A 13,361-nucleotide genomic window follows, 5' to 3' on the forward strand; every position below is an offset into this window, starting at 1 on the left:
TAAAAAAAAAAAAAAAAAAAAAAAAAAAAAAAAAAAAGCTGTTGTTTCATTTTAAAGAGCGCTTAGAAACATAAAGTAAGTACTTTTATAAAAAGAACAGTTTTTAGTGATTTAGGTTTACTGTAAAGACTTCATTGCAAATTCTGGGTTAAACAACCAGTATGGGAAATACTGTGAAATCACAAAAAGAAAATCAAATGTAATCCAGTGTACTTATAAATGTATAAATTAATAAAAATTATATGTACTCACAGGGAAATCAGATATCACTTCCTCTTGTAGATCAGGCTTTTCCCTTCCGCCAGTGTCTGACATTATTTAATTATATTACTGTAATATAATTCATGTTCTAGGGGATGCACAGCCCTGCAACATACTGAGCTTAGTATCAATCAGTACCTTCCACTGAGGGCAAAATCCTGAAGAAGGCACAAATGAGGGCACACTTAGAGAAAGGATTTTTAAACAGAGAGTTGTATAGGTCAGAATTGCCAGTGTATCGATACTTAGCCCATTCAATCTTAGAATCAGAGTGTTCTTTTCCAACATTCATGGTTCTAAGATCGTTCAGTCCAACCCCAGCTCATCACCACAATATCCACTGACCGCATCTCTCAGTGCCACAACTCCACATTTCTTGAACACCTGCAAGGACAGTGACTCCCTGACCTCCCTGGGCAACCACTCTTTCTGAGAATAAATATTTCCTAATATCCAACCTGAGCCTCCCCTGCTGCAGCTTAAGGCCACTGCCTCTTGTCTTATCCCTTATCTCTGTTACTGGGTGGGAAAGAAGTTGATCAAAAGAATACAAACGTACAATTTTTTGTTACGGTTGCCCACCAGCTGCAGCAACAGCCAGCCAGCAGGTATCAGTTCATTGAGCCACTGGATCTGAACAGCACTGCTGCGAACTCAAATCCCAAACTTCTCTGTACAGCACTCTGTACAATGGGACACCGCTGGGCATCTTCACGGGACATCTCTCAGACAGAACCTGTGCTTCTCTTCACCACGTATACTTTAACTCCTTGTATTTCTCTCACTGTACAATTGCTGCAGTTTAATTCAGCTGTGGCCCAGGACATTTATAAAGGTGCATTATTATACGCATAAACTCCAGGAGCAAGTCTTGCTTTCATAGTATCTGCTGACTTCTACTAGAATATCAAAGCCTCTACTTGACTCAGCAAAATCACAATGAAGATGTCTCACTTCTAATTTTTCCAAATTGCTTTATTCCCTTCCACTGATTGATCACCTGGGAAGGACTGGATAAGCTCTGGAAGCACAGGTGAAGGCAATTCACCTGCATGACAGGAAGGGGTGGAGCCTGGCTGCACCTCTCTTAGACCCCCACTTAAGGACTGACTGCAGAAGGGTTTCTGGTTGGAAATTTGTTTCTTGTGGAGTCCTTCCTGTAAGCCTAGATCTTTGGAGGCAGGTGAGCACTTTTACTTTTCCAGCAAAATACCATCCTATCCATGTTGGTCCCTTTGCAGTTATATTCTGGTATTGCCCTTCCACTGTATTAATCTTTCCAATTGTAACATTTGGTGATATAGCCAAGCTAAAATACTGAAATCCTTTCTTTGGAATGTTTTTCAATGGGTCAAGAGGGAGAATGTCACACCCCTAGATAAGATGGGGGTGGGCTTATCCCAGGATTTCTGGGGTCACTCTACCGTGAATTTGCATTTATAATTGAGAAATGGGATCTCCTGTGGATTACTGGAGATATTTCTTCCCCATCCGGCATGGCAGAGTATTTCTATGGGTTAGATAAGTATACCTTAATTACACAGGAGTACCAACTAGCCACATTTACTGTGGCATGGCCATTATTAAATGCTTTAAATCAAGCAAAAATATCAAAAAATATCTTAGAAAATAAAAATCAACTGCTATGACATTGTGTTGAAAAACTGGAACAAATACTTGACACATTTACAGGAAAGAAATCTAGTCTAACTTTCCTGATAAAACAGGTCTGCAACATTACATTAGAAGATACACAGGCTCCTAAATCAATGGACCTGGATGATTCAGAAAACAAAGCTTTTAGATCAGATCTCAAAGCTCCATCTGAGATGGATCCCTTTGAGATCCACCTTATAATAACTCAGAAAACTAAGAAAGTACAAGATCAGGTGCCCCCTGATCAATGGCCCCCTGCCAAAATGCATTTGCACGTAACAACTTGTCCCTGTACAGCAAATGAATTAATGGATTTAGTTAAAGGATTTCAACAGGAGCTTAGAGAAAGCATACCAGCATGGCTTTTAAGGTTATGGGGCTCAGGGGCAGAAAGCATTGTGGTAAATAGACCAGAAATTTCTAAGTTGGGATCCATTACCTTGCACCCTAGACCTTAGACAAAAATCATATGCTGCCATTTAACACCAGGATGAAAACCATTCATTAATAGATTGGTTGATGGCAGTGTGCCATGTGACTTGGCCTAATAAAATTGACATACCATTGCACACAGGTTTATAGTCCTCCACAGAGGTCCTTCAGACCTATATTTGTGAGTTGGGCGTGAGAGAAGCAATATACGAAGAAACATTTGAGAGTCTGGACTTGGCAAAATTTTCAGCAGGCATGAGAGACCTGATTTTCAACAGGCTCCTTCCCACCTTATGGAACACTTGTTTCCATACTGAACACCCTATTGACCTCAAATGCCATTGTCCAACATGCTGCCCTGCTGGTAGCTGATTTGGGGGAAACAGCAACTAAGAACAAGGAGTAATGTTAGGGTGGTAGAAGAAGCCAGGGTTCTTCCAGTTAAGAGCAGGAAGGCTGCCCCACAGGCACCCCAGTCAGGCCCCATCTGTCTCAAAAACAAATGTTTAATGATTTCATATGGGCTGGGGTGGCCTTTGCCAAGATTGATCAGCAGCCTAATCATATTTTACTTCAATTATGGAAAAACGAGGAAATGAACAGAAATTTCAAAATACTCCCAAAAGATCAGGAGTATGAATAATTCAACAAATGCCAACGAGAACTTTGAATTTAGAGGACTTTACAGTCCCTATTAGAAGGAAAAAGCCTCCTCAGGTGACTCAAGCTATGATGTCTGAGCCACCTGAAGAAAAACACCTGTTCATAGGACAGTTTATGATGTGGCAGGATATTAGTTCCCCTGTACCTAGGACCTCCGGACAGGACCAGAGGCTCTATGTTGAACTGACAATCTTTGGTCCCGAAAGAATATACAAAGGATTATGGAGTTGGCTGACACGGAAGCAGAATCATCAATTGTTTATGGAATCTGTCTAAATTCAATGGAGACAGTGATGATTATTGGCTTTGAGGGCCAGTCCATTCCAATTACCCAGAATGTGGTTAAAATTGGGGGTTAGGCATCTCCTGCCCCAGGAATAAAAAATGTCTATGCCAAGATGTACTCTGGGACTGAGGCAATAGACATTTTATAGGGTCTGACTCTCCAGATGACTGTGGGAGAGTTCAGACTCCAATAGAGGTGCATTAGTGTCCAGGTAGTGCATGCAATATTATGAGGCCATGTGAAGCATGAGCCTATTTGTCTGCTGAAACCACACTGGATTACTAATGGGAGACAGTATAGACTCCCAGGTAGACAAGAAATAACAATTTCTTGTATCAAGAAATATTTCTTGATATTCTTGAATTTTTTCATATCAAGAAATATCATGAAATATCAAGAATGGTGCAAGAATTAGAAAAAGTTGGGGCTAGAAGACCTGCACATAGCCTAAATAATTCCCCCATTATGGCCAGTGCAAAAGTCAGATGGAGAGTGACCCTGGAATGGACTATTCATGCCCAACCAATCTGGAGCAGAGATATGTGGTTAGATATATGGAATGTAGTTAAATACAAGACTGTACATATCTACCATGTTTCTGGTTATCAGTCCCTACAGTCACCGGGAAACGACGAAGGCGACACGCTGGCCCGAGTTCGATGGATTGAGAATTCACCATCTGAGAACATCGCCCGCTGGTTACATCAGAAGCTGCGGCATGCTGGACCAAAGGCAATGCGGGCAGCTGCTAAAGCATGGGGACTGCCATGCAATGATCTGTCATCGCCCAGGCATGCCGAGACCATGGCACTTGCTCCAAGATGAGACAGAGATCGTTGCCCAAAACACCAGCCCACCTTGCTAGAGGACACAGTCCTCTCCAGCAATGGCAGATTGATTACTTTGGGCCCCTCTCTTGGTCTGAGGGGGCAAAATACACCCTGACCTAGCAAGTGGGCTACTGCAGGCCTATCCAGTGCCAAGAGCAAACCAAGCATATACCATCAAGGCACTTAATAAACTGATGTCTGCTTACAGGACACCTCAAGTGAACAAGAGGGACCAAGGGACTCATTTTACTGGTGCAGTGGTACAACACTGGGCAGAAGAAAACAACATTGAGTGGCGATTCCACCTGCCATATAATCTGATAGGGGCAGGCCTTATTGAACACTATAACAATATTCTTAAGGCTGCCCTGAAGACAGACTCTCAGACTCTACAAGGGTGGACAAAGAGACTCTACAAAACCCTGCGGGATCAGAAATGGCAGACCCAGTGCCCTGAAAATGCTACAGACAACATGGGCCACCATGGGCAAATTACGGGCACTGGTAATTGGATAAGACCCCAAATTGGCAATGAAAATAATCTTCTGTCCCCTGCCCCTGAGCATCTAGAACCAGGTACCCATAGGATAAAATGGCCTTGGAAGGTGCAGGTAGGACCAAAGTGATGTGGCCTGCTTGCAACTTGGAGGAGATTATTGGAGGTGGGAGGCCTGGTAGTCCCTCCAATAATAGGTACATGGCCTACTGATATGGTGGTCAGCACCCTGGTCTTCATTGCTAAGGGCCCCTCCTCATATCCCTGTGGCAGATCAGGACCCCCTTTGGTGCCTGATACAGTTATGAGCCACAGATATCTGGCCAAAGGTTGTGATACAGGTGGCTGGGACATCCCCAGTGTAAGCTGAAGTGTTGACCCAAGATAGGAATATGGCCTGTATTTTGCCCTGGAGGGCAGACCTTCCCCTCTGAAACATCTGTGCTACTCTCTGTGAGTCTTTGAGTCTCTAGGATCACTGGAAGGATGAAATGGCATTGCAGCGTTCCAGCGTCACTGTGACATCAAGCACGACACCCAGTGATGGCCTTCGTGGGACCGGTGGGACTGATGGAACATAGGATGGACCTGCAGCAAACAACTGCATGCCTCCAGTAACACCATCAAGCACTGGCCCATGGGAGAACATGAACCCCAACCACAAACCAATCATCAATTGTCTTACACTGTGTCAACCTGCATCGTGATGGGCAATTGTATAAGTGTTAGGGTGTGTTGGATCCCTGTATTAGGGAAGGCTCACCCTCCAGCTGGCTCAATCATTGGTCCATGCTGTGAAGGGGTGCAGTGTATGGGAACTGCTGAGGCACAGCCTGAAGCACTGATTGATCACCTGGGAAAGGACTGGGTCAGCCCTGAGAGCTCAGGTGAAGGCAGTTCAACTGTGTGACTGGAAGGGGTGCAGCCTGGCTGCATGTCTCTTAGACCCCATTTAAGGACTGACTGCCACTGGGAAGGATCTCTTTCTGGAGTTCTCTCCCTGGTGGATCTTTCCCCTGTGAATCTGTAATCTTCTGATATGGGTAAGCAATCTTTTTCCCTTCCCTCATAGCACCTTTCAATTGTGTCAATCCTGTGTCATTACACCTTTGGTGAAACACCTTTTCCCATCATATTGATCAGTCCAATTGCTACAAGCTAATCAAGAATTTTCTTTTGAGAATAAAAATTACTGGGTCTATTCTTTCTGTCAACTTAGTCAGTTGCCCAGCAAAACAAATCAGACAGCATCTTTGTAGCTATTGTAGTGCAGTGCCTCTTCCCTAGGTACAATCCCTGTGAGTCTGATAGGAAGAAAAAGTCCCTTTGCAATCATTTTAATACTGCCTAGGGAATGCTCAGCACATTGCTCGTGGTAGAGGCGGGATGCCTCTGCTGCATGAGGCACATATGTGCTACGGACATGGAGTAAAACCAATGAACAGCTATGCTGGAGCAGAGCAGCTGCTGCACGTCAGCCAACATAATGCTTGAGCATTGCTTCAGGATGCATAGCTCAGTGCACACATAAACCTAGGAGCCAGGAAGTGCTGCTGAGTCCTGAGAAGTAGACATAGAAAGCTCTAGGTCTGAGGAGAACTGACATCCAGGTCAGTCGGGGTCAAAATGAAACTGAGACCAATATTCTTGCTAAAAGGATGCCACCACACTCAAATTTAGGAGGTTGCTTTGTAGCTCCAACTGCCTCCTTTTTACTGGATGAGGAAACTCTCATTAACCTCGGAAGGAAGATAAACATCAGTTATGATTCTCATTTTATGGAGAAGTGAGTTGCAGTAGAAGTTTTGGTCACCTTCTGAGCTTGCATTTTGCTTGCACTGGAAGATTATATGATGCTCACATCTGAGATTATCAAATGTCTGCTTAAAATTCATAGGGATGATTCATACCTCAGTTATGGAAAAAAATACCAAGGGGAGAGCTTACCATTAATTTACCCTGTATCTCCTTTTCAGGATAACAGTTCCAGTTATAAAAACTATCTAGCTTGTTACTTTATTTTTCCATGCAGAAGAACACCAATATATTGATCATGCAAAGCATCAGTGTTGTCTCTGGGCACAACAAAACAACCTTTTTTAAAATTAATTTTTACTGAGAGAACCCAAGATTCACTTCAAGTTATTCATGCATGTACCAAAACAGAAAGAAAGCTTGTCTTGTGGTTGAGGTGCTAAAACAAGAGCTTATGGTGCTTCAGCTCACTTCCTGCAAGCCTGAGAAAGCCCAAGCAAAGTGATTTCCACCCCAAGAGTCAAACAAGTAAAACAGGTTGGAAAGGGCCAGTCCTTGAAAAGCAGCATGGGGTTTAGGTAAACAAGCATTACATAAAACAAAACAAGCAACTGTGTAAATGGGGACTGCACAGCTATTTTGGACAGGCAGAATTTTAAGCATATCAGCAGTTTCTCAGCATCTCCCTCTTTATGAGCTGATGAGCACCTCAGGCCATTTATTGGTTGACATTTTCTCCCCCCCCCCCCCTTCCCCATTTTATTTTTTTTATTTATTTTTGCTATTGTTGAGATACTTGGTTGCAGTAACATTGATAACAGCCTCAGTCAGTTGCTAATCCCTCGGCAATTGGTGCTCTGACTCTGAAGGATTTTAGGCTGAATAGATTCAAACCCTCTGACTTCTGACAGCTCTGTTAAACAGAGAAGAATGGAGCCTTGATACAATTTACAGAAACTGCTTCGGTAAGGGATATAAAAGCAGCCTGATATATGACAGCTTTACTGTGAGTGGAGTTTCACAGTGGCATAAAAGTGAAATGAAGAGGCTGTGAAACTGACCTCAGGTCTACTTCGCAGCATCAAGAGCAGTGGTGACATGTCAGCCGTGCCAACATTCATGCATATGAAGTGTCTGATGGAGTCAGAAAGAATGCAGCTCACAGGTGTTCATGTGCTGCTACCTGAGCACACACAGTGCAAAGAAATAAAATGCAGTTTAACCATGATGTTCCCTTTAATTTGTCTTCTAGAGCAGCACTGCTCTGTCATTCAGTCATTTCACGTTAGCTTTTCACGTATTTTTCTCCAATCCTGTTTAGCATTATTGATTTCAACAGGCACACAGAATAATGAACAGAATACTGAAATGACAGAACTTGCACAGACTGTCTATGTCTTTTCCCTGATACCGGCACCAAGTAAGTGCCAAACACACCTGAAGCGTGCATGCACCATGAGGAAGGAAGGTCCCTATCTGCCTATGGTAGTTGAAGCAGAGTGCACTCTGCATTCCTTTGCCATTACCCTCTACAGCAGCACTTTAAAGTGAACTACATAGAATCATAGAATGATTTAGCTGTGTCAGAATAGAGGTAATCTGGGCTGATACTATCATATTACTTGTGTAACTTACAACTTCAGCTTCATTGCCAACTATTAGCTTACAAGAGCCAAGTCTGAACTAAGAAGCAATGTATCCCTTATGGAAGACATAGTTCTAAAGGCAATTAGTGTGATTTAGGAGGGCTCCAGTATTGCACAAGCATTGCAACACTTCAGTAAGAAGCGAATGGCTTTTGTGCTTTTGCAGTGCATTTTAAAATAAACAAAGCTGAACATCCCCATCAGAAACACATCAAGGCTTAAACTGTAAGTGCAGAGTTGTTTGGCAGCACTGAGGCCTCCCTCTGTAAAAGAGGAACGGGGAACTGGAGTAGAGCCTTTCTCAATAAAAATAGCATCATCGGCACCTGAAGTTAACAGTTCTGCTTCATGCTCTCTTCTGAGACAAATGTACCTTCCTCCATCCATCTATCTATGAAATTATAAGAGAATGCTGCAGCTCATAATAGGTCTCTGCTATGTTGGTTCATCACATTTGTTCCGTGTCAAGTCACTTCAGAGTGTTTTTCACTAAGGCAGCTTGCAGGTATGCAGTTGTCACTGCCCTCATGGCTCATATCTGGATACTTCTGTGCCTTTTCTGAACACACTGATGGTCTCTTCCCATTAGTTTGCTTTCTTTCAAAACAGGACACAGAATCACAGAATGGCCAGGGTTGAAAGGGACCTCAAGAATCACAGATCTCCAACCCCCTGCCACAGGCAGGGCCACCAAACTCCACATTTCATACCAGACCAGGCTGCCCAGGGCCCCATCCAGTCTGGCCTTGAACACCTCCAGGGATGGACGGGGCATCACAGCCTCTCTGGGCAGCTGTTCCAGCACCTCACCATTCTCATAGGAAAGAACTTTCCCCTGAGATCCAACCTAAATCTTCCCTCCTTCAACTTAAAACCATTTCCCCTTGTCCTGCAGTTATCTCCCCTTTCAAAGAGTTGCTTCCCCTCCTGTTTGTAGGCTCCCTTTAGGTACTGAAGGCTGCAATGAGGTCACCCCGCAGCCTTCTTTTCTCCAGGCTGAACAAGCCCAACTCCCTCAGCCTGTCTTTATATTGGAGGTGCTCCATTCCCCTGATCATCTTTGTGGCCTCCTCTGGACCCTCTCCAACAGCTCCCTTTCTTTCTTCTACCAGCACGGTAACTGCCTAAATCTTTATCTATTCTACTTTGAAGTCAAACAAACAGAACAAAGCTATGAAGTTGAATGGTACCAAGATCCTTACATAAGGCAGGTGCAAAAATAATTGGTACATATTGCCGCACTGGATAAGGAAACCCTCTGATTAAGAGAAGAAGCTGTAAAGGTAGTCACATTCAGTATTAAACAACTTGGTTAACTCAGACAGGAAATTATCCATTTGACATTAAAATGAACAGCAAAAACAATCTCCTGCTTCACTAAGCACAGTTGGATCTAGATTTCTTCGGCACAGTTCTTCCAGGTGGCAGTTGTTATGCTTGCATATCATTTCTGTCTGGTAGGAAACATTCAAATAAGTCAAAGTTTGAAAAGCAACCATATGCTTGCTAAACGGAAAACAACCGTCTGCTTTTGCTCGCTTATACATTGCTCTTATTTGCCATCCATGTTCTGACAACTCAGTTTATGCCCACATAGTTCACAAGCAGGTTGTGCACAGCAGAATCGCGTTCCCTTGTTTAATACAACACAGTTGAATCTTTAGGAACAAACAAACAAAAAAACCAAAAAAAACTAGGTTGGATGTCAGAGGGAAGTTCTTTCCTATGAGAGTGGTGAGGTGCTGGAACAGCTGCCCAGAGAGGCTGTGATGCCCAGTCCATCCCTGGAGGTGTTCAAGGCCAGACTGGATGGGGCCCTGGGCAGCCTGGTCTGGTATGAAATGTGGAGTTTGGTGGCCCTGCCTGTGGCAGGGGGTTGGAGATTTGTGATCCTTGAGGTCCCTTTCAACGCTGGCCATTCTGTGATTCTGTGATTTATTCTCTGTCCAAGGAGATCAATAAAACAAGCAGCCCTAGTCTTCCATTGCAAGTTAAAGCTTAGTAGGAAACATCAACCAGAAAACCTTTCTGACAGACTCTTTGTGTTAAGGATGGGTGCTTGCGTGTACTGGTCCCTGCTCCTGTTCTTAGCTGCATAGCTCAGAAAGAACTGCACATTTTTTGTAGGAAAAATAAAGCAAAGGGCTACAGTGATTGACTCCATCCTCTTCAAAATGCTTTGCAAATATGAAAAAAAGAATATGCTTGGATTCTTTTAAATGAAAACGGATGTGAAAGCCAAGAGGAGCATAAAACTAGCTCAAAAAAGAAAGAGTATTTATTGGCTTGCTCAAAAAATAACAACAGAAGTAGCAGCAACTACTTACTGAATGCTAGAGAAACAGCAACAGCCTTTAGTTTCTAAAAGTGGCTTTTGCAGGCTTATCAAGAACATAAAATGTCTCATGATGAAAAAAAGACATACTGGGGAAGGCTCTTATTTCAAAGAATTGAGAGTAAAAAGTTGCAGCAAAGCAACCAAGGCTCAGCTGTGGATAATTTTGGCAAGAAGGAAGAGATTGCCCTTCACCAGATGGCTAGGTATAAAATAACAGGAGTGGGATCCTATCAGAAAGTAGAGGGAGGGAAATAAAGAAGTTTTGCTGTTAATCAAATGTTTGTGGGCCACTCTGGCAACTGTGTTTTTTTTCTAAATGGTAGCTGATATTTGGGGGTTACATTTCCTTAAGATGGGGAAGCATGTTAGAGAAAACCATCGTTCCAAAATTTTCAGAGTTCTGGCATTGTTGTTTCAGATACTTGAAAATAGCTACAGAGCCTGTGTTTTGCTAATTTACACTGTAAAAACCTTTCTTTTTCAACAGATTTGTATCTGTGCTCAAATAAAATTCCCATCTCTCCATTTTGCTCACAAATGGGGCATTCCTTTAATTAAGTGAAGTGGAGGCAATTGTATGCTTGTAGCTCCGTGATACAAGTGGCAATTACAAATAATATTCAGAGAATTATGACCATTTGAAAGCCATGCCTACTTTGTTCTAGTCCTTCCTATCCATTCTACTCAACAAAAAAGTAGAAGACAAGCATATCAAATGGGGAAGGAAGGAAAAGATTTATTACAGTTCTGACTCTGTATTTTCCCAAAGGAAATTATAACTATCAGGTACCCAGCTGATTCTTATAATGCAATTTTCTTGCTGTTGGAAGCTGCCTGTTGGTTAAATAAATATTATATATGTGGACAAAATTGTACTTCCCTGGCATGACAGAAAATTTCTACCTGAGATAGAAAGGCAGATTTGTCATGGTCTCAGAAAAACTTTGAACAAGAAAAGCCATACTTCTGGCCCCATTTTAACGATTATTTATCTTGTATTATGTGGCAATCGTGTCATGAGAACTTACTTTGGAATGCAGTTCCAAACTGACGCTTGCTTAGGACAGTGTTGATTTCTGTACAGAAGTAATGGGGCTATACTTGAAAATAAGGTTCTGCGATTTGCTTAATAAAGAAATCTCTACCAATTGTTAGCATGCCATCAACTATAAGCACATTAATTTAAATCTAAAGAAAATCCAAGCAGCTGATTTCTTACTCCTCTCATGCAAATGCTTTTGAGTATTTGAATATGTCTACATCAAAAGAAACCAGATTTTTAGAGAGCCAGTTAGCTTGAGTTGCCAAGTCAACGAGTTCTGGTAAGGTCAGTCTGTCACAACAGATCTGATTATTACACAGTTATTTTCTTTATGTTTGCAGGTTTCTCCATATGCTTTAAGATGGAAAGGGTAGTGGGATAATGCCCTTCTGCTGAATTTGCTTGTAATACGCATTCTTTCTTACTCTGAGTGAAGAATGTTGTGAGAGGGGCAGAGTGCAGATGGTCAATTTTTAAGTTGGTGCCTGTATGACCTGTTTAATCTGCATAATTAGAAAATAGGAAAATTGTCTATGATGCTTGTGCTGACTTCATTTCTAGGTCTTTTTGAGCTCATTTAAAGTATGGTAACGAGAAAAACATTTTACCTTTGGGCAGCAATCTGATTTGTCAGGAAATTCCTCTTTCTGTGATGGGTGGATGAGGAAAATCTGGAATAATGTGATCCAGATGTTGAAGCTTCCATTTAGCAGCAATATATATGTATTATTTTATGGAATTGTCCAGACCTTAAAGTATTAATAATAAATCAATACTGGAATTTTCAACTGTAGGAATAGATTCGTATCTTTCATCCACATGACAGAATATTTCTGCGTTTCAGCTAGAGGCTAAAAGTATGAAAATTAACAGCAAGACAAACACAACACTTAATAAGGAATTTTGAAACAGTTAATGCAAATGCATGCTAATTGGCCTGTTTATAGGACTACCCAGGAGAAGGCTGTGATACCATTTTTCAGCTAATTAGGACTCCATTTTAGAGTGAATGTTGTAACAAATCTCTAATATAGATTTGTATGAGAAAGCAGCCAATTTACTGAAAATTTATTCTATTCTCTCTGCAGCTTACACAATGACAACCTACCAGGAAAAATAAAAAAAGCACACTGCAGTATGTAGGCATATCACAGAAGGATTGTGCTGGAGAACCGCAAGGCAGGCAACAGGGAGCTTTTGGTAGCTTTGGGTGAGTTAAATTCATCCCATCAGCTCTGTCTTGTTTTTTCATTCTACAGACTTTCATCAACAGCAGTCACCCCAGCTGCTGTTGAGCCTGGAGATGAATACCGAAGAGTCTGAATTTATTCCTTAAATCCACATCTGGATTTAAATAAATACCTCAGTAGAAGTTCAACCTATTCAACATAACATTGGCATTTCAGGCCACTCTGCAAAACACACAGGATCTGTGCAACTGGAATTGTGGTTTATTTACCCATAACATTTACAGTGCTTGGATTTAATTTATCCTTCAGATGAGCATCTTCTGGTAAAACTGGGACTAGAAACTGATAAGATTTCTTCTTCAATAGATTTTTCTTTGACTGTACTGGAATTGTTCCTGGCTGGTCTCTTCACCAGACATCTCAACAAATGAAATCCGAATTGTTGGAGCTTCAGGTTGTCTTACTTCTTGATTCTTATTAATCACATAGTCAGCTTGCAACTTGTATTTACGATATTATGATAGGAAGGGAAAAACCTGAAACTTTATTCAGCCACCGCACTCATTCATTGAATCTCTTAATACTGAAACTTAATGTTTCAAGTATGATAATGACTGTTGCTGGGAGGAAAAGAAAAAAGGAAAAGGAAAAGGAAAAGGAAAAGGAAAAGGAAAAGGAAAAGGAAAAGGAAAAGGAAAAGGAAAAGGAAAAGGAAAAGGAAAAGGAAAAGGAAAAGGAAAAGGAAGAGGAAGAGGAAAAGGAAAAG

At 41.8% G+C, this 13,361-nt stretch overlaps 1 long non-coding RNA gene across 1 annotated transcript in view; it reads right to left on the reverse strand.

Annotated features, from left to right (window-relative positions):
* Positions 1-8,660, reverse strand: part of LOC122166156 — a 25,090-nt gene extending 16,430 nt beyond the window's left edge. Inside the window, exon 1 of the long non-coding RNA XR_006170688.1 lies at positions 7,441-8,660. This is a non-coding gene — a long non-coding RNA (uncharacterized LOC122166156). The remainder of the gene's footprint in view (positions 1-7,440) is intronic.
* Positions 8,661-13,361: the final 4,701 nt, after the last annotated feature.

The sequence above is a fragment of the Centrocercus urophasianus genome, unplaced genomic scaffold, assembly GCF_019232065.1.
Source record: "Centrocercus urophasianus isolate 14NV4802_14NV808 unplaced genomic scaffold, USGS_Curo_1.0 seq_32, whole genome shotgun sequence".
NCBI lineage: Eukaryota > Metazoa > Chordata > Aves > Galliformes > Phasianidae > Centrocercus > Centrocercus urophasianus.